The sequence below is a fragment of the Drosophila serrata genome, unplaced genomic scaffold, assembly GCF_035046125.1.
Source record: "Drosophila serrata isolate PLE 108 unplaced genomic scaffold, ASM3504612v1 contig_291, whole genome shotgun sequence".
NCBI lineage: Eukaryota > Metazoa > Arthropoda > Insecta > Diptera > Drosophilidae > Drosophila > Drosophila serrata.
In genome coordinates this window covers 322856-345533 of record NW_028257189.1, presented here as the reverse complement: position 1 = coordinate 345533, position 22678 = coordinate 322856, and the positions used below count along the sequence as shown (strand labels likewise).

The 22678-nt window shown below is 40.4% G+C and overlaps 1 protein-coding gene, 1 long non-coding RNA gene and 1 pseudogene across 5 annotated transcripts in view; 2 read left to right on the top strand and 1 right to left on the bottom strand.

The window, feature by feature from the left end:
• The window catches only part of LOC110179908 (uncharacterized), a 129075-nt gene that overhangs the window by 59277 nt on the left and 47120 nt on the right, over window positions 1-22678 (top strand). The window lies entirely within an intron of this gene.
• Window positions 4868-6079, bottom strand: LOC147643143 (uncharacterized; annotated as a pseudogene).
• Window positions 19753-21038, top strand: LOC147643142 (uncharacterized). The gene is made up of 2 exons (XR_015272523.1): window positions 19753-20187; window positions 20266-21038. It is a non-coding gene; the product is annotated as an uncharacterized LOC147643142 (long non-coding RNA).

Here is a 22678-nt window from a genome sequence, read left to right as displayed (position 1 = left end):
TTGGCGATGCACCTGTTGTATACCTGAAGAAACAGGCCTTCATTATGGCATGCAGTTAATCGTTGGGAATACCATCAAGTCGAGGAGTGGTGTGTATCGCATTAGGTTAGGCTACAGGGAACAACGTGGAGTTTATTGCGCCGAGATGTTTGTGGAGGAATGGGGTCGAATGTCTGCAGAGTTTGCCAATGCGTTCCTTAAAACAGTTGCTCATACTTTTTCTAATGGCCACCTTTAGGTCTTTTTTCCTCTCCCTGTGGTAGAACACGAGCAGCGCTTGCGTAGGACGTCTTCAACTAGGCACTCGCGCCTGGCTGCAACTAGCCGCCTTTTATCTCCTTTAATCTCCTTAATCCTAGCAGATAACCCATCAAGCGGGTGCCATACTAGCAAGAAGAACATCTACATTTAGGGTGTGTACCTAATGCAGGTTGCCTTGCTTACTGTACCTCGTGTCGATGATTATCGCTGCATGTCCGCTGTATGTGAGCAAATCCGTAACCTCCAAGTGGCTGCTCAGGGCTGAGAAGGCCAGGTTGATGAACGAATGCCTGCATGCTTTGCTGTAAGTACTCTGTTTTTATCATTGATCACGAAAGCATCCAAATAATGGTTCCTTCTTCAGCATTGTAAGGTTCGCTCAATTCAGCAATATCTTATATATATATATATAATATTGCTCAAAAGCCGCCTGAGATATTAGAGCTTGGGTTGCTCTACAGTGCTTACCTCCTACCTACTGGTCAAGTTGTCCAGGGGACGGATCTCCACCAATACTGCCACGCTGTCCTTGAGTCCCTGAAGGGCTCTGTTTCAGGCCACGATGGTTTAGCATACTCCTGGCCAGTGCCAGTGCAGCCTTGGAACTTGATATGACTACGGGCCTTTACTACTTCCACCTTCTTTCTGCTACTCACTAGTATGCCGATACTCTGGCTGCAGGTAGGTTTCTGTCACTCCAGCACTGTGACCTTTGCGATGTCGTCAGCGAAACCCACTATCTACGTTCTTCTCAAAAGCGGAAACCGGAGGACTCCGTCGAACTTTGCGTTCTACATCCTCCAGCGTGATGAAAATCGCAGCGTAATCGCTGTTAATGTACACCTCGCCAACATCCTGCCCTAGTCAACGGGCCAGGAGTTGAAATCACTCCCTATTAGTGTCGAGTAGTGTCTCTCACATCCGCAGCCAGTCGATCTAGTATAGCGAAAAAAAATTTTAGACGAGGAAGGTCTCAAATGAGTTCTGAGCATGCAGAAAAACGTCTTAAACATAAATTGACAACTAACCTATCTGTTGTTCGCAACTTAAAGCAACTTACTTACAGGAGCAAAACGAAAATTATTTGTACCACTAACTCCAAAAAAATCTTTGGCATTTGTTATCAAAAATTCTTCAAATAGGTCTCAATATAAAAATGTACGAGACATGAATATATCCTCCCTACAACAAGGTGGTGAATTCAAAGCTGGACTGCAGACGTGTAAGAAGTAAGATCTAAGAAAATTCGAGAAAATACAAGAATTAAGTGTTAAACAGTATCTTAAACAATAAAGAAAAGAATAAAACAATAACAGAGGCACGGCAGACGCGAGTTAAGAGTTATTTTGAAATAAACAAAAGCTTATTGAAAAGCTATGAAAAATTAAATAAAATTAATCTTTGGGCTGTAATATCAAATAAAAAGAGAATTTTGAAAGAATCTTAGGAGACAGAAGCTTAGGTGAGAATAACTTAGGTTGAAGCTTAGATGGAAAAGATTTTTTTACAAGTTAAGATGGGAAAGGTTGAGGTAAAAGCTTAGGTGAGAATAGTTTAGGTATAAGTTTTAACGGAAAAGTTCTAGGTACAGTCTTCAGGTAAAACAATTTAGGTACAGTCCTAGGGGAAGCCAAGTTAAGTAGAGTTTTAGGTGAGAACAAGTTAGGTAAAATTTGTAATGAAAACTATTTAGGTAAAATCGCATTTGGAAACACTTTAGGTATGAAGAGTATAAGTGAAGAATACAAGAGTGTTGGAAGAATATTTTTAAAAAGGAAGTGATCAAGATAAACATTTTAGAAGACTTTGAGGAAAAAAACTTTATAATGTTGATGACTAAGTAAATTATAAGGATTGTAAAACGTTTATGTTAAAGTCAACCGACCGGAAGTTCTAAAAATAATAAGTGATAAGATCATAGTATTAGAAAACTCATAATTTAGCATTGTTAAAGATGTTTGGGGATTACATTAGATATGGGATTATTCAACCTAATAAATCGGAGTATGCTTCTCCTATTGTATTAGTAAAGAAGAATTCTGAAGAACTTTGTTTCGATTTTAGAAGGTTGAACACAATCATTGCAAGGTATTCTTATCCGATACCATTAATTCACGACCTTTTAGATAATTTAGTTGGAAAATCTTGATTTACGAAATTGGATCTTAATTTGAGTTTCTACAGACGCCTATGAGATTTGTTAATGACATATTTTCGGACATAATAAGAGAATAGGAGATAATCATATATATGGACGATATTGCAAGCACAAGTTTAGAAGAACAATTGGATGTTGCAGTAGAAGTATTTAAGAAACTAGTATGAAACAAGTTAGAATTGAGAATGGACAATCGTGAATTTTTACAAGACAAGGTCAAATATTTAGCGTTTCTGATTTGGAAAGATGGGATTAAGGTTAATTGAAAGGGTCTAGACGCTAACCAAAAATTTCCGATTCTAGTCAAGGTTCAGTTCAAAGCTTTTTGTACATTTGTTCGAGTTTTTGACGATTTATTAAGGATTTGTAAATAAGTTCGAAGAAGAAGAGTTGAGTTCGCTTCTAAAGGCGAAATTTATGGAAGCGCCAGTTTTAGCGATATACTATTACAGAGATGACGGTGAACTTTTCTTGGTTGTAAGCGCTTTAGGACATGATGCTGCGCTTGTCTGTTGATGCATGTAGAGGCAACAACATAATGATAGTGGAGGCAAATAAATTCGAAACAAATTCTGTAATTTTTCAATCACGAAATTAGCAAAATGTTAGAAAGCAGCGATCATAAATATATGAAATGAGAAATGGAGTGACTTATAAAAAGAGTAATGACTACAGTCCCGAATCCAATGGAGTAACATGTGTCATACAAATACCATGACAAAGTGGATCATATTAGTAGGGATGAAATTTTAGGTGTTATTGGGAAAAGCTAATGGTTTCAAAATATAAAAGATTAAGTCATACAGCTTTTTCGAAGTTGTTAAAAGTACATAGCGTATTCTTCGAAAGTAGATAAAGGAGATGGATTTTGACATAGTATACCGAAAAGCAATAATTCTTTTGAGATCATTAATATAAATCATTATGGAACGATAGATAGTAACAGATAGAAAAAACATATAATTATTGTTGAAGATGCATTCACAAAGTTTGTTATGTAGTGCACAACAAAAACGCCGAATATAAAAGAGGTGATAAATGCATTCACAGATTATTTTTGAGTTTATAGTAGACCTAGGTGTATAATATCAGTTTGGGGTAATTGGATTACATTACCTGATTTTAAAGAATTTGTGGAAAATAGTAGTCTTAAGCACATAAAAATAGCGACGGGCTTACCGCTGGCCAACGGCCAAGTTGAACGAGTCAATAGGGGGGTAGGATTCATGATAGCAAAATTGACAGCACCGGAAAACGTATACAGTTATTGGAAAAGTTGAGTGTTCAATTCAAAGTAGCACAAGGCAGTGTCCCAGTGAAACAATATTTGGGATATCACAGAGAGGAGAAGCTTTGGATAATCTAACGAAAAGATTAGAAGATAAAGAAGCAAAAGAGGTACAAAGAAAGTCAAATAAAGAATTGAAAACATTTTTTAAAATTACAGGTATTTGCCTAAAGATATTGACGAGTTTCAATTGTCTCGCAATACCTTGTTAAGGCGGTTCCCGGCGGTTCAGGGTCGCCCGTCACCCGGATACAGACGCCTGTCCCACCGGTGACCATGTGCGGCTCGGCTTCTGTTCACCCCTCATTAACCAGCGGCGTGTTCCTCGGCCAGGGAGGGAGGATTAGACAAAGGCGCGGTCCGCGTCCTCAACCCCGTCACCCGGGTATCGGGTCTGCCGGACTCGCCTGGGTGCAAGGATACCTCCGGGCATATGCCGGGTCGTCTCGGCTCCTAACGTGCGCTCGTGCTCACTGTCGTTGTGTTTATGATTCGGCATCAGGTTGTTGATGCTAGCTGACGACCTGATAAGGTCCATCATACTTGGCTGCTTGCTTGGCAGAAAACCCTTCGGCAGCGTTGGACATTGCTTGCCGGTGCACGAGAACTGGAGCACCCAGTGCTGGTCTCCATTCCCTTCACCGTAAGTTGTAGTGCCTGCCTTGCTCGGCGATGGCACGTTTGGCGTTGTCGCGAGCAACTTTAAAGATAATGTGTAGTTGTTGGCTTCGTTTTTTAGGCGGGATCATGGCGATTCCTCAGCCTGGTGTAACTTCATCGTAGAGAGTGTTGGGTAGGGGTGGCTCCTGGCCTTGGGCAAGGAAGGCGGGGCTAAATCCCGTAGTGTCAGATACACTACTGTTTACTAAGAAACGGCTGAGTATCCTTTCCCGAAAGGCTCGCTCCAAGTATGGCAAAGTGGCTCGTCGCAAGGGAATTAGCTCGACCCATTTGCTGAACGAGTCCAGAAACACAAGGAGAACTGTGTGTCCTTGTTTGGACCGCGGGAGGGGTCCCACAAAGTCGGCGCATAGAATCTGGAAAGGTTCGTTAACCTGGCGTATGAACATCTTTCCAACTGCTTTCTCCTGGCTAACCTTAAAGCGTTGGCAGCTCAGGCAGCGTCGCACGTAGATGGCTATTTCCTGGAACATTCCGGGCTAGTAATTCCTCTGGGCCACCTGCGTACATGTTTTCCGTACGCCCAGATGCCCCGCGGTCGGATGATCGTGGCATTCCTGTAGTACCCTCCTGCTAAAGCTAGCGCCCGCGCATAGTTTCCAGGGGGTGTAGTCCTCCTCCTCCGGACGCAAGCCTTTACGTCGGAATAGCTGTCCGTTCTCCTCGCGGTTGTCGGGATACTTGGCGGGTTCCTGCTAAATCCGGCGAAGCATCTTGTTGATCCATTTGCGGGTGTTGTCCTGCACCTGCGCTTGTTGAACGGTTGCCAGGGGTAGACGCGACCGGGCGCCGGCAACCAAGTTCTGGATCCCACGTCGATAGTTGATGTCGTACTGGAACTGTTGTAATTCGAGCGATCCGGCCCGTGGGGTTATCGATGGAATTTAACCACATTAGGGAGTGGTGGTCGGTGAGTAGGCCTGTATGTCCACGGAGAGCTCTTCCTCCGCGGTTGCGTACGACTTTGTAGTTAACGACTAGTTGTGTTAACTCGGCCAAAGTCCTGAAATCCAGTCGACGTGTGAACATCTGTGCTTCTACTGTGAATTCTGCGCGTTGCATTTAGAGTCGTTGGTCAATCAGAATAGCTCATTGTTCCGTTGATAGCGTGTGCGGATCTCGTCATCCAGTCGTTGGTAATATCGTGGCGATAGAAAGAATTCCTAGAATTCTCGACGCACCTCGGTCCTGGTCTTGCCTTGGAGACCGCTGACACGGAACCAGTTCACCGCTTGTCCTGATAAAAAGACGATGAGTGCGTGGGATACTTCCTCACAATCCGGTAAGTATCCGCCCGTTCCTCCAAGTTCTCTATGAAGATAAGCGAGTCTGAGGTGAAGATAGCAGGTATTCATTTTCAGCTGTGTGGTAGTCATTCGTGTGTTACCTTCCGACTTCCGAGTTGAAGGTGAGGTACTTTGTGGAACCGCGAGTGTCTGGTTGCCACTGAACTTCTCCGTATCGGGTGAGAGCGGCAACAGTGGTTTGATGTCCCCGGAAGGGGCATTTCCGTACTTGAGTTCCATCTTCCCAAGCTGTATCAGGACTGCGTCCGAGTGTTCAGGTTGACTTGCGAATGCGTTCAGTTGGCCCCGTTGCTCCTCGACTGTACCACTTGGTTCTAAGATGAGTTCTAGAAGGATGTCTTCGATCTCATGCTTCTTTCGAAAGGAGATCCAGGCGACTCCCATGTCGTTGTATTTGATGATGAATGTTCGGAAAAACCGCTTTATATGCCGGCGCAACCAGCCTCGGCGTTCTCCTCGTATCGGAAACCCATGGCGTGCGAAAGAGATAGGGCCCTATGCTTCCTTCTGGCGGCGCCGTCGGTTGCGGCGTCGTCGTCGTCTTCCTACCTATCCTCTTTGTGTCTTCGTTCGTGTCGGGGTGAACTCGTCTCTCTTCATCCGTCAAGTTCGTGTACCTTAGTGTTTCAGAGCTTCGGGTCTGTAGCTCTGCATGCCTTTTTTTCGCGTCGTGTGCGCCGATGTTTTTTTTGTGGTGTTCCGGAAATTCTGTCCAGTTCCTGCTCGGGCACCATCTGTAAGGATGCTAATCACTGGCCGGGGTATAAACAAAGCCGGGACAGGATCCTTCACAGAAATATTTAAATTTACTGGGACAGGCAGGATTTCGGGGGCGTGAGGCCGAGACGGGGGAACAGGAGGGGAGGAGTAGAGGGGAAAAGGGATGCTCCGCACCGGCTTCCCGGCGGTTCAGGGTCGGCCCGTTATCCGGATACCGACACCTGTCCCACCGGAGGCCATGTGCGGCTCGGCTTCGGTCCACGCCTCGTCAACCGGCCCCGGTGTCGGGTGAAGACCGTCCCTCAACCCGACCAAGGGGCGGCCCGTGTCCTCGCCTGGGTGTAAGGATACCTCCGGGCATATGCATGGCGACCACGTAACCCGTGTGCCGCACGCTACCCCCGGAGAGGAACCCTGTTTGGTCGCGGCCCCGTCAACCATGGGTCGCTTCCATGCAGGGGTCTGAGAACAGCGGTCACGGCCCCGTCAGCCGTAAACTGTTCCAGCCTTGGCCGCCAAACTGGGTGGTAGGATAGGGGAGGGAGGGAACCCAAATTGGACAAAACAAACACCTCAGTAGCGTCAAAGATCCCTACCGTGTTGTTGTCGTCGTCCCTGATTGCGTTGTTGTCCTGAGCCTGGGTCGCCCGTATGCTGTTTTCCAAGGATGCGACTGTACTTTGCGCTGCTCGGGTGTGTGGCTGCTGCTCTGCCGTTGTTCTGGCGGGGGTTGCTCTGCCGGGTGTATGGCTTTGTTGTCGGCAAGCGGGTTTTTCCGATGGCGAGTGGCTCTGCCGCTGTGGGCTCTGCCGATGGCGAGTGGCTCTGCCGCAGTGAGCTCTACCGATGGCGTGTTGCTCTGCCGCTGTGGGCTCTGCCGCAGTGGGCTCTACCGATGGCGTGTGGCTCTGCCGCTGTGGGCTCTGCCGCAGTGGGCTCTACCGATGGCGTGTGGCTCTGTTGCTGTGGGCTCTGCCGATAGCGTGTGGCTCTGCCGCTGTGGGCTCTACCGATGGCGTGTGGCTCTGTCGCTGTGGGCTCTGCCGATGGCGTGTGGCTCTGTCGCTGTGTATTCGACTGTATGATTGAAAATACACCTAAATTTACATAAATGCTTATAATTACAAATGCTTATAATTACAAACACATGGCTCCGCCGTGTGTGTGGCCCTGCCGTGTGTGTGGCCCTGCCGAGTGTGTTGAATCCGGTGGGGTGTTGCTTCTACTCTTATCCCTAGTGCTATTCTTACTACTATACCTACTGCCAATCTTACTAATATCTTTACATTGTGCCCTCCATGGGTCTTTTCTGTCTGGTTCCCTATATCTATTCCTACTATATACAAATATTTACATGTGTTTGTGGGGGACCATCGGTTCCTTACAATATAAAACGAATAGTTAAATTGTAAAATATAGAACAAAATTGTATATTGTAAATATCTTAAAATTGTAATTTAGTTATAATATTCAGCAAAGTCTGTGAGTAAAATAAGTATGCTCCGGTCACTCTTATTGATATGTTACGAAGCTCTCTCATAAGAGAGCGACTCTAGTGTAAGTCGTGGAACAGCGGATCACTTTCTGGGACAAACTGAACTAGAGAAGAAGTGTAAAAAGTAAGAACTAAAAAAAGATAAGAACTACGTGTTAAACATTATCTTAAAATATAAATTTAAAAAAAGGAAAAAAAAAATATATATATATAAATATAAATATATATTATACTAGCTGTACCCTGCCACGTTTCTCTGTGGCATATTGTGGTTGCACGCATAAGAAATAAGTCAAACAAAAAAGAATAATTTTCAAATTTATTTAACTCTGTAAAATCAATGAATGCGAAGTTTGCAACATAGCTAAAACTGAACATAGGAATACGAAACTTGTATTTAATACGACATCTGAAGTGCTAAACACTAGAGAAAAATACGTGATTGATTTTTATCTAACAGGGAATCAAACCTTCCTATCTTGCATAGATATCTATTCGAAATTCGCTACCCTAATTGAAGAAAAAAGTAAAAATTGGCTAGAAGCAAAGAGAGTCCCCATGAAGATATTTAATGACATGGGAAAACCGTAAGAATTAAAAGCGGATAAAGATTCAGCTCTTATGTGTATAGCATTCCAAAACTGGCTAAGATCAGATGGCGTAGATATAACCATCACGACAAGTAAAAATTGTGTATCTGACACAGAAGGGTTTCATAAGACAGTAAATGAGAAGTTCAAAATTATTGGTAGTAAACAAAATATAGAAGATCGATGTACAAAATTTGAAACGATCGAATATGTTTATAAAACAAAGCACTATACCACTAAAAGAACCCCAGAATCATCACTCTCATCACCATAGTTCAATAGAAGTAAATACAATTAATGCTAAAAATGGATACATATTATTCCAAACAGGAGTTACGGAGATACCCACAAGTTACGAATATCACTACTTAAGCATAAACATAACTAAGACCATGCTAATGTTTGAGAATTTATTGGATGAGGCGAAATATTTTCCCGTTGTAATCCAAATAGATTACTAAGCCGAAAGACTAAAAAGGGAAATAAACGGTTTGAGAATAATTAAGAGAAACAAACGAGGTCTGGTAAATATTGTATGAACAGCGTAAAAATATTTATTCGGCACCCTAGATCAGGATGACAAAGATGAGTTAGAAGGCAAAATCAATAATTTGTCAGAAAATTCCGTTCAGAATAACAATTTGAATATGATCATAGATGTGATTAATAGCGGGATAGATATCATCAACAAATTCATAATAGAAAAGGAAAAATACTAACAGGTAGCAGTACTTATTTTCAAGTTACAACAATTCGCCGAATATATTGACATAGAAATGGGTATGCAACTCACGAGACTGGGAATTTTTAATCCGAAATTACTTAAACACGATTATTTGAAACATGTAAATTCCAAGAAAATGCTAAAAATTAAAACATTCACTTTACTTAAAACAGATACAAGCGAAGTTTTAATCATTTCCCATGTTCCTAGCGAAGTAATGAAAGTCCCAATATTCGAAGTAGTCCCATATCTTGACGAGTCCAATTACATCCTCAACGAATCTGTATTTGGTAAGTTTTACACTTACGAAGATAAGGTTTATAACACACATACAGGAAAACTCCTTTTCGACAAATGATTGGTAGGAATTATTAAGCAAGAACATTCTGAATGCAAAGCACACAAAGATTTCCAAATCAACTATGTAGAACCAAACATATTAGTCACCTGGAATAGACAATAACAATTGAATTTCTATACAAAGAAACAAAATTATTAAAATAAAAAATTATACTATGCAAATAAATGAATTTATAATTTCAAACAACTTTGCAGATTTTATTGTTAACAACATAACCAGAATAGAACCTTTGGCATACATTCAAACAAATGGAATAATTGATCCCCATGTAAAACATTACAGCGTGTTTCAAATCATATGTCTTACATCTTTTGTCATTACAATCATAAGTTTAATCTTGTATGTCATCTATAAATTTAAGAGTATACCTAAGAAACTCATTGTTAAATATAAGAAAACAAAATTAGAACAACCGATCCCGGACCAAAGTGTAAATGATCAGATTATTCCGGAAAATAACATAATGACTTATCCCACATTATCTGCCTGAGGATAGGCCAAATTCAAATGTTAGGGAAGTGACATATCCACAGTCCCACAGACTTTAGCACATGCCTACATATTCCACATATATGCAAACCCATGGATCATCATCGAATGATAACCATACAGTCATCGGACACCACAACTCCACACGAGTCCGACAGTAGAATAAACACAAGTCCCCAGTAGTAGACTAAACAATTTTATCGTCTAAACATCCTTTCCTATTTGTCGCGGTCACACGCTCGAAGTTCGGACTCATTAGCTCGAAAACAAAATTATCAAATTTCAAAAGAGCACTTGTACCCAATAGCGAATGCACTTGAATCCAAGAGAAATTAAAGAATCAATTAAGGTCTCTCTCAGAATCTTTCGAAATCCATCAAGATCCACAAAAGCTCGAAACCGAGGCTTGAACGTCAGCCATCCTAGTTCAATAAGTTGAGTTCAGTTTGAGACACGAAATTATTCGGTCGATGTTCTTCTTTAAAAAATATCTTAAAATAATTCGGTTTAAATAAAATAAAATATTTCTTTTTAACTTACAAATAAACAAGTATAGTAGTATGTATATACTAGCTGTACCCTGCCACGATTTTCTGTGGCATATTGTGGTTGCACGCATAAGAAATAAGTCAAACAAAAAAGAATAATTTTCAAATTCATTTAATTCTGTAATACTTGTTGGTATACAATATTCTTCGTTTATCCATTCTCCGCGTAAATATAAAGACTATCTGGTTTTCCGACACGGGAACACGCAACATATAATTGTCCGTGTGAAAAACAATCTGCATCCAAATCTAGACCACACTACTCCAGAGAATAACCTTGAGCTTTATTAATGGTCATTGCGAACGCCAAACGAATGGGAAACTGCAATCTCTTGAACTGGAACGGTGTATCAGTCTGGTGGCAGCGAGAATCGATCGTCCACTGAGCCAATCGTGATTCCTATAATTTATTCGGATATCGGGGAACACTTTTTGGATAAGTCCTTCCTTCGATGTAACTAAATTACAGAAATTCTCGATCAATACTATTTTTCTCGACGTCTCATTGACTGGCAGCTTTTCGTTCCCAATGTCCCAATGTCCAATACGTCGGCTGAGTCATCGTTCTGTAACTGAACACGCATATTCGTCAACTGTAATTTACGTACATGTTGCCACAATATAGACTATTTCAGGCAAGTATTTATCTCGTCAGCTGGTGTCGATCGGGAAATCACAGGCAACGTTTGCCTGAAATCCCCTACGAGCAATATTAACGCATTCCTAAATGGTTGGACAGCTCCATGCAAATCCCGCAATGATCGATCGAGAGCCTCCAGCGATTTTTTGTGCGCCATTGTGCATTCATCCCAAACAGTGAGTTTACATCGGTGCAATACTTTTCCCATGACAGATGCCCTGGAAATGTTTCACGTAGGAGTCTCGATGATTTGCATGTTCAACGGGAACTTCAGCGCTGAATGAGCAGTCCTCCCACCAGGTAGCAATGTCGCAGCGATTTCAGATGAAGCAAGAGCTAAAGCTATGTCCTTGTTAACTCGAAACGTAGCCAGAATCAATGTAATGAGGAATGTTTTCCCCGTTCTTCCTGGAGCATCCAAGCTTCAGCTACCCTTGCCCTGTCGCGTTCATTATTTTGAGAGTGAATCAAATCGATTGCTGCAGAACGCGACTGACTAACTCTCAATCGTTTTCTCTCAAGCCTATCTGCTCGTCTTTCTGCTGATTCCGCGTTGTGCATCTGCATTGCTTTCAGCCGCTCAGTCTCTCGGATGGAGGCCCGCTCTTCGTCAGTCATATTCATAATCTTACGTTTTTTTGCTTCTGTATTGCGAGTACGACGACCCAAACTCGACTTCTTGGGTGGCATGAATTCGTTTCTTTCTGAAACTGAACAAAAAATAAAATTTTAATCTCAAATTTTTTCTTTCAATATGTTGGGGATGTTTGACAGGAAATGCTTTGATTCAGCTGGCTGCCTGTAGAACGCGCAGCAGTAGGGGCACGGGGAAACGCGAAAAAAAAACAGATATATTCGCAAACGCAGATAAGCTATCAACATCAAAATAAGACAATAACCGAACTGGAACCTCAACGCATGTTGTGTCAAAATTTGGGCTTAAACGGTTCAGAACTTTTCAAGTCTTTAAAGGAAGTATACACGAACAGAGCATTTTTATATATATATATATAGCTTGAGATCCAATTAAGAAGATCACTTAGCAAACTAAATAAATCGATCTTCCTTACGAGAGAATGATCAATAGAGTCAAATACTTTATTGAAATTAGTAAAGTTTACATCTGTCAGAAAATTATTATGGAAGCTCTACAAAACAGGAAGAGAGCTCTAAAAGGTTGACATGGAGAAATATGTTAACTAATCTACAATGGTGCTGCAAGTGAGGAGTAATTATGTTTTCAAAAAGTTTAGGGATGGCCGACAACTTAGAGATTCCTCTACATCCAATTTGCTACCTTTTTTGTGGAGAGAAATAATAAACGATTCCTTCCAAATAATGGGAAAGAGGGAAGTTACTAAGAATAAGATAAACAATTTCAGAAGGGGATAGCACAGGGCGTCGGCACAATACCTGAGCACAATACCTGAGCACACAGCCAGGAATTCCATTGGGACCTGGCGAATAAACTGGCTTGACACGATGAAGATCTAAAATAAGAGAACATTTTTCTTTTAGGCTAGGACAGAAAACTAAATTCAATTTGGGTATGTCGTTGGAATAAATGTGATATAAATTGGAAAAGTTTGAATAAGTTGTTTGCCTGATCATTATTTGTGGTAGTATTTTTAAATGAAAGCGAGGAAGAATTTGTTTAAGGCTTACGTTTAGTGTTTACAAAATTATAAAAATGTTTTGGGTCCTGTGAGAACTGGGCCCTACAACGAGTTAGATAGTTATTATAAAACAAGTTTGACAGATAAATAAGATGAAAGGGCAGATTGAGAACCGTTGAATTTAAATTTAGCAGACCGCTTAGATTTTTTTAGTTCGTCTTAACTCTTTAGTAAACCACGGAACTTTCTTTGAGATTGGCGGAAAGTATAACGGAACACATTCAGTAAGAAATTAATTCATGACATTGTAACGGACGGTCAAATGTATTGACCAACTCAGACCCAATATCAAGGACACATCGAAAGTAGGATGATAGGGATCTTCGGTCGCCAGCTTCGGTCTCTTTGGATCAGAGACAAAACAAAGAGCGAGCAAGCGCTCTAAGGAATTTCGTAGAGGGTAGATGGAAGAGGTTAGAGAGTATTAGTGGAAATCTTTGAGAACCAAATAGCCCCAGGAATATTAAAATGACCTAGGACTACCAACTGGTCTCTATCCAAAAGTCTACTGGAAACCATCTGAATAGCGGAGAGGTAGTTCCAATAAACAGGAAGTTCCGACAATGGAGGTATGTAGGAACAGGTAATAAAAATAGAGCTACCGTTGATAGAAAGCATCACACATACATCACATTCAACATCGTTGCATTCCTCGAGAGCTAATAATTCTGACGTGGCGCGTCTGTTAGGACAATCTAGTTGATATACTGTGAACACAGATGGAAAAGCTTCGGATCTTCGGCTTTGACCAGGTTTCTGTGAGTTCAATAAGCTAAGAAGCAATTAAAAGGCTATCAGAATACAAGTTAGAAAGCCTCTTGCAACTAAAAGGATTTACCAAGTGGGTTAGTTTTTTGGGTCGGGATTGGAAGGCGTAGAAGGCACAGTGGTAGGATCAGGCCTGGGAAGAGAAATTCCAGCAAGCCGCTTTTTCATTGTCTTCGCTTCGAACTCCTTATCAACAACGCCAGAATTTGGGAATTTGGAAATTGTGCTAAAGAGCTCGTTAGGGACATTTATTTTGAAACATGAAATATCCCTATCATTAGGGACATTTATTCTGAAAAATGAAATACCCCTAGCACAAGAAATTGAACTTTTCCACCTTAATCTTTATTTTATCGGCTTTCTTTTTCCCTTGAATAAAGGCGAAAACATCTTTCGATGTTTGATCGGGGGAGAGCCGCGAATCAAAAATATGTCTCGTAGGAGGAACCGCTATAGGGCATTTGATTGTCAGATTGGTTATCTGTCGTGCCATTGTCGGCCGGTATAACGGGACTTTGAGGAGTCAATATTTTATATATAAAATAACCATCCAAAATATCGAGGTAGATCTGGTTGTTTTCTTTCAGTATCCTCCGATAGATTTTTATTGAATAATTTCTTAGATTTAGTGCTGTCCACGGTGAAGCAGTGAGCAGCCGTTTTACATACATTTTAATTAGGCTTATTATGTACAGCAACGGAAATGTTGCTGGCAAGCTGAGAGGGTCATGCGTGGGAACGCTGACTTAGCTATTTGGGCCGTCGCTGTAATCGAGTGCGGATCATATTTCGTCTGCACTTTAGTACGTGCAGAGGGCACTTAGCTTTAGGCGCGCTGCTACATAGTCGCTGCTTGTGTATTATATTAAAATAAAATAATAATAAAATAAGATTTACGTGTAAATGTATATGTTTAAAACTATGTGTATTTAAAAATATATGTGTTATTATTTTATTTTAAATGTTGTCTGTTTTGTAACGAATCGCTACACTCAAAACAAATGTCACAGGCAAGTTGTTAGCTCGAGATCGGAGCGCACGCAAGATATATTTCCGGCTTCGGCTCGTCGGCTACGGGAGTGATGGTCTTGCTCAGATCTCGGGTTGCCTTTGCATAATTTTAAACAGAAATAACTGCGTGCTACAACAAGCTTAAACCGGGACAGAGAAACAGACAACACATAAATAAAAGTTGAGGAAAATTTAACTCTCTTCGGCTTACTCCCCCTTTTTTTTAGCACTCCTGGTGTTCTGGAGGCTCTAGTTTGCCCACCCTTCCTATGGTCGCTCCCATCCTCAAAGCTATATAGCTTGAGCGACCCCTTCGACAAATGCTACCCTACATCACAACGCATGCCAGCTGCGGCCAATACTCGACATTTTAAAACATAATAATAATTTTATTTAAAACTAGAAAAATATAAATTCATTACTTAAAATAAGAAACGTATATAGACAATTAAACATTAAAACTTAGAATACCAATCTATATATATAAAAATGCTCTGTTCGTGTCTACATCCTTCATAGACTTGAAAAGTTCTGAAACGTTTAAGCCCAAATTTTTACACAACATGCGTTGAGGTTCCAGCTCGGTTATTGACTACTTTTGATGTTGATAGCTTATCTGCGGTTGCAAATATATCAATTATTTTAGCGTATTCCCGTGCCCCTACTGCTGCGCCCTCTACAGGCAGCCAGCTGAATCAAAGCATTTCCTGTCAAACATTCAAAAAAAATTGAAATAAGGAATTGGAGAAAAAAATTTTATTTTTTTGTTCAGGTTCAGTAAGTAATTAAGTAACGAGGAATAGGCAGATATCAGATAGGCTTGAGAGAAAACGATTGAGAGTTAGGCAGTCGCGTTCTGCAGCAATCGATTTGATTCACTCTCAAAATAATGAACGCGACAGGGCAAGGGTAGCTGAAGCGCGTTTACAGCTTGCAGAAGATCAAAACCTGCAATACAATCGTCTTGCATTCAGATATAATCCAACTATTGATTACAGCTCGAATCGAATGTCGTTATTGGACGAATGCATCAGGTCTGCATATACCGTCAGGCTCTCAAATTCAAAAACGAACCAAAAGGATTGTGTTGCGCTTCCGGGAAAGTGGAATTGCCTCAACTTGAAGCACCACCAGAGCCCCTGCACTCTCTATTCGCTGGATCTACTGCAGAATCGAAGCATTTCCTGTCGAACATTAGGAAATACAACTCTTGCTTTCAAATGACGTCATTTGGTGCGGAAATTATAACTGCACAATTCATGCCAACTTTTAAAATCAAAGGACAAATCTATCATAAAGCCGGTTCCCTGCTTCCGTTCCCAGACAGCGAACACAAATTTCTTCTTCTTGGTGATGATGGAAATGAAGTAGATGCACGTTATGGAATCAATACCTAAATGAAGAGGCACATTATTTCGCAGCTACAGAAGCTTTTTCACGAACGGAACAATTTGGTGCTTTTATTCAAAACAGCAATCGATATGATGCCTTCGGATACCCATAAAATTGTCATTCATGCAGACAAAACGCCTGCTGGAGAACATATCAAGAGATATAATGCTCCAACTATAGACGAAGTGGCAATTGTCATCGTCGGGGATCAGTTCCAACCTCGAGATATTATTCTCCATCGACGAAACGATCGATTGGTAAACGTCGCAGAAACTCACCGTTGTTACGATGCTTTGCAGTATCCACTAATCTTCTGGGATGGTGCCGATGGATACCATTTCAATGTGAAGATGGTAGATCCATTCAATGGTGTCGAAACGAATAAAAAGTGCAGCGCGATGAACTTTTACTCATACAGGTTAATGGTTCGGAGGACCGATTGCAATCATATATTGAAATGTCGTCAGTTGTTTCATTAGTACATTGTCGATATGTATGCAAAAATTGAAACAGAACGTTTGCTGTTCCTCCGATTGAATCAGACGAAACTTCGGTCCGATGAATATATACATTTGCGGGATGCTGTGATGAATGACCGTAATACAACCAACGTTGGAAAGCTCACGATTTTGCCATCCTCATACATAGGTAGTCCACGCTACATGCATGAATATGCTCAAAATGCCATGGCATATGTTCGTTGCCACAGCCGTCCAGACTTATTTATCACCTTCACATGCAATCCAGCTTGGGACGAGATAGTACAGCTGTTATTTCCTGGACAATCGTATAGGGATAGGCATGACATCACAGCCCGTGTTTTCAGACAAAAGCTCAAGTCACTGATGGATTTCATTGTGAAACATGGAGTTTTTGGATCTGTGCGGTGCTGGATGTATTCAGTAGAATGACAGAAAAAAGGATTGCCGCATGCGCACATACTGATTTGGCTGTATGATAAAATTACAAGTACGTGAATAAAGGCAGCGATATGGCAGTTTTTGGTGTTCAGGCAGAAAATGGTGAAAACAATGCAGTACGAGTTGTCGATAAAATATCTCAATACCAGGCTGGAAGATACATAAGGCTGCATGGAGAATTTTTTCGTTCCCAATTCATGAACGCTATCCAGTTAGCAGTCCATTTGGAGAATGGTCAACGTGTCTATTTCACAGAAAGAAATGTGCAAGAAAGAGTCCTGAATCCGCCAGCGACAACTCTGACTGCCTTCTTCACCTTATGCCAGGAAGATGATTTTGCCAGAACCTTGATTTATTCAGAAGTGCCCTCTTAACCATAATATGCCACAGAGAAACGTGGCAGGGTACAGCTAGTGATAAATAAATATATGTACATCATTCAACTCGATTTCGGGCAAAAATAAAAATAATGGCAAAACAATTTTGGGCAAGTTGGAGGAAATTGTTAATTACGCTGACTGAGATTCAATCCACATGTTGCAACAACAAAAATAACAATTCGAATTGGAGAAGCATAAAAGCCCTCAGCTTAAATAGCCTTATGTATCAGCGTTCCTCTTTTTTTTCCTTTCCCTCTTCGTTTTCTGCCGTTGGTTCGGCTAAATTTTCGATCTTTCTTTTACGTTAACGGCTCATGATTTGGGACATTTTCTTTCTTTTCAATTCATTTATTTTTTTTTGTACTTGAAAGTGTTTAAATTATTACTTCGACACTCACCATTTTCTTAACTCCACCGACGAAAGCGCTTTCCTCGGAGGCTAGCTGAAAATTGGGATGAAAATGATACATGCAAAAAAAGAAATTCACATCCCTAAAAGAGACTACGAAGATGGGGGGGAAACTATCAAAAAAAAAAAAAAAAGACGCATACGGCCCGCGCTATCTAAATCGATTTTCTCATTAATTTTCACCGGAATGCAACGAATTAACATTTCTCTTTGCCGCACATTGCTCTTTACATATGCCTAAGTTCATTTCACATCATTCTTTTTTTCCTTGCAATTTTTCCGAACTTTAACCTAACTTAAAATTTCTATTTTTTCTTACACTAATTTTCCATATTATCTTTACTGACACTGGAACAAAATGGGGGTCGAAAATTCCCTTTTTCTTTACAATAGTTCGTCGCGATGAGGCCTGGGGCTCGAATTAAATGCACTTTGGCCGGGATCCCATTGCGGCGGCGAGTTCAAAACGCCCGAAAGAATTACATTAAACTAATCGCAATGCTTTGCCGAAGCCTACGCCTACACCGACTCTGGCATAAAAGCTCGCACGACTGCTACCGAATTCTCTGCTTAGTTGTGCTCTCTAGAGCTGTTCGCCAAGGGCACAAAGGTCGTTCTACCGCATTCGGCGATTAATTATGCTTCAACCCCATAAAATTATATAAAAAGTAATATTTTCCCCAGCTCTGGTGAGCGGGGCGACGGGGAAGTCCTCCTCCTAGAATTCAGATCCAGGCGTTTAAAAGAATCCAAGAAGCTGCGCCGGAGTCGTTTCGTTGCCTGCCCCTCGCCTCTCCTCGGGCCTTCGAGCGGTACAAACTGCAGCCTTTAAAATTCATAAATAAGTTCAAGCTGCCTATGCTTTTCCCTATCTGTACGCTCACCTTTCTATTCGTGGCTGTGGCCAATAAGCAAAATTGTATTCTCAGCACTTTGAACACACGCGATTACTTTTTCGAAATTTTGTCGCCGGTCGCCAAATATAGGAGTCACTACACTTCAGCAGCCAAAAATGGAATGCTGGAAGATGACGCCGGAAAAGTGGCGGTAACCCAATGTGAAAGTGGTGGAAACGGGGAGACCGTTGACAAATGCCTCTGTTACTCTCTCACCCGATCTTTCGTGCCCTAGCCGCCTTTCGACATATGATCGACCAACAGATGGCGCTAATAAAAAGTATCTTATACCGAGCAAGCGCTACACTTTTTATAAAAGAAAAAGAATTTTCCTTTTTTTTCGAATTTTCTTTCTTTCTTAAATTCCATTTTTCTTTTTATTGTTTTATATTATTTTGTTCAAACAATTTTCTTTGTTTATATTAGAGTTTTCAATTCAATTACTATAAAGTTTTAATCTATCCTTATGTACTTTTTGTTTTTTCTTTTTAGTATCCCTAATTATTATATTATCATTATCTTCTAACTTTTCTGCTGAATAGGGTCCTAAATAAGTTGGATCTAACTTATGTCCTATTTCATTCTTAAGTAGGACTTTATCTCCTACCGATATATCTACGTTTATTACTTTTTTATCGTATAATTTTTAATTATTTATCTTATTTTCTTCTAACATAATTCTAGCTCTTTTATATGATATTTCTAATCTATATTTACTTTCCTTAACATAATCGTATATCTATATATATAAAAATGCTCTGTTCGTGTCTACATCCTTCATAGACTCGAAAAGTTCTGAACCGTTTAAGCCCAAATTTTTACACAACATGCGTTGAGGTTCCAGCTCGGTTATTGACTACTTTTGATGTTGATAGCTTATCTGCGGTTGCGAATATATCTATTATTTTAGCGTTTCCAAGTGCCCCTACTGCTGCGCCATCTACAGGCAGCCAGCTGAATCAAAGCATTTCCTGTCAAACATTCAAAACATATTGAAAGAAGAAACTTGAAAAGTTCTGAACCGTTTAAGCCCAAATTTTTAGAGAACATGCGTTGAGGTTCCAGCTCGGTTATTGACTACCTTTGATGTTGATAGCATATCTGCGGTTGCGAATATATCTATTTTTTTAGCGTTTCCCCGTGCCCCTACTACTGCGCCCTCTACAGGCAAATCAAAGCATTTCCTGTCAAACATTAAAAACATATTCAAAGAAGAAATTGGAGATACAAATTTTATTTTTTGTTCAGGTTCAGTAAGAAACGAAGTCATGCCACCAAAAAAGTCGAGATTGGGTCTGACTGACTGACGAAGAACGGGCCTCCTTCCGAGAGACTGAGCGGCTGAGAGCAATGCATGGGAACGCGTTAATATTGCTCGCATGGGATTTCAGACAAACGTTGCCTGAGATTTCCCGATCGACACCAGCTGACGAGATAAATGCTTGCCTGAAATATTCTATATTGTGGAAACATGTACGTACATTACAGTTGAAGACGAATATGCGTGTCCAGTTACAGAACGACGACTCAGCCGACGTATTCTCACGACAGCTACTGGACATTGGGAACGGAAAGCTGCCAGTCAATGAGACGTCGAGAAAAATAGTATTGCCCGGGAATTTCTGTAATTTAGTTACATCGAAGGAAGAACTTATCCAAAAAGTGTTCCCCAATATCCGAATAAATAATAGGAATCACGATTGGCTCAGTGGACGAGCGATTCTCGCTGCCAAGAACAAAGATGTCTACCAGTTCAATCATGTAATCCAAAAAAGCATAGAAACTGACGAAATTACATATAAGTCGATAGATACCGTTGTGGAGGCAGATGAAGCAGTTAATTACCCTACCGAATTTCTAAACTCACTTGATCTGCCTGGAATGCCACCACACATATTAAAATTAAAAATAGGTGTGCCGATTATCATGCTCCGGAATATAAAACAGCCGAAACTCTGCAACGGTACGCGACTCGCAGTCAAGAAATTGATGAACAACATAGTAGAAGCAAAGATCATAACTGGTCCTTTCAAAGGTGAAGATGTCCTCATTCCTAGGATTCCTATGATCCCGACAGATACACCGTTCCAGTTCAAGAGATTGCAGTTTCCCATTCGTTTGGCGTTTGCAATGACCATAAATAAAGCTCAAGGTCAATCTCTGGAGTTGTGTGGTCTGGATTTGGATGAAGATTGTTTTTCAATTATATGTTGCGTGTTCACGAGTCGGAAAACCAAAAAGTCTTTATATTTACGCGGAGAATGGAGAAACAAAGAATATTGTATACCAACAAGTATTACAGAATTAAATTAATTTGAAAATGATTATTTTTTGTTTGACTTATTTCTTATGCGTTCAACCACAATATGCCACAGAGAAACGTGGCAGTCCATTTGGAGAATGGTCAACGTGTCTATTTCACAGAAAAAAATGTGCAAGAAAGAGTCCTGAATCGGCCAGCGACAACTCTGACTGCCTTCTTCACCTTATGCCAGGAAGATGATTTTGCCAGAACCTTGATGTATTCAGAAGTGCCCTCTTAACCATAATATGCCACAGAGAAACGTGGCAGGGTACAGCTAGTATTATATAAAGGTTCTATATAGTCTGTGCTATTAAAATGTTTAAGTAAATTGTTTGTTTTACCGAAAAAAAAGTTGATATGGACAATAGTTATGTGCCATAGATGGTGTTGTTTTGTAACAGTAAACGAAATATAGGATCCATACGTCCCAATCAGTTTTATCAACCGACATATATGAACGTATGTATTCATTAAAAGTTCTGTGACTTCTTTCGACTGTTCCAACTGTCTGGAGGTGGTGTGCTATTGATGTTATATTATTTATTTTTAAATACTTGCACAAATCATTTATTATAGAATTTTTGTTTTCTGTTCCCATGTCCGTAATGAACGTCTTCATTGGACCGTACTTAAGAATAAAATTCTCAAAAAATCGCCTTTGCTACTGTGTTAGCATTTATGTTTGAAATTGGAATCGCGACTAGATATTTAGTCAGATCACAAATTAATGGGACTGCGTATTTATTTTCATTACCCATTTCCTGGGTAGTGGACCAATGGTGTTTACTATAACCCTGTCGAAAGCATATATTGGCGTATCTGTTATTGTTAAAGGAGTTTTTATTTTTCTTATCACTTTTGATTTTTGGCATTTTTGACATTTTCGTATGTACTCAGTGATACCTCGAGTCATACCTTTCCAATAATAATGTCTTTTGACATTGGCCAAGGTTTTTGAGATGCCTGTGTGACCTCCTTGTATTGGATCATCATGGAATGTAGACAATAGAGCATCTTTTTCTTTTATTGTTTCTATTTGGGTCACCAGGTCTCAATGAAATTAATATTTTATTGCCATATTTTTGAAATTATCAATTGAAACGTGTTCAAAGATATTTTCCCACGGTGCCACTTTGAGTTGGCTGATTTTATTTGTACCGGCTTGTGTTCAAGCCTTTGGAAAAATTGACCTACGTCAAGAGTTCCATTGGTATAATAAATCGCTAACAGTAATTTCACAGTAATTTTCTTACCATGTTTAAAAAAACAGCATATTTTTTACATGCAAGGTAACTACTTTACGTACTTCGTCATTGTTAATGACTTCATATACGTTGGGCTTTGAAGCTTTTTCTATAGATTTCCTTGGCAATTCTATTATTTCTTTTCTGCGCAGGAATTTTGTCTACTTTGATATCTTGTAGAGACTTTCTTTATAGATCCATTTATTTTTTGTAGCTGCTGAATGGTTATTCTTGATAACACATCCGCTACAAAATTGTCTATACAATTCAGATATTCGACTGTAAAATTATACTCCTCTAATTGAAGTCTCATACCAGTTAGCTTAGAGCTTGGATTTACCATTGAGAACAAGTATATTAATGGTCTGTGATCTGTTTTGACAGTAAAGTGTCTACCATAAATATATGGTCTGAA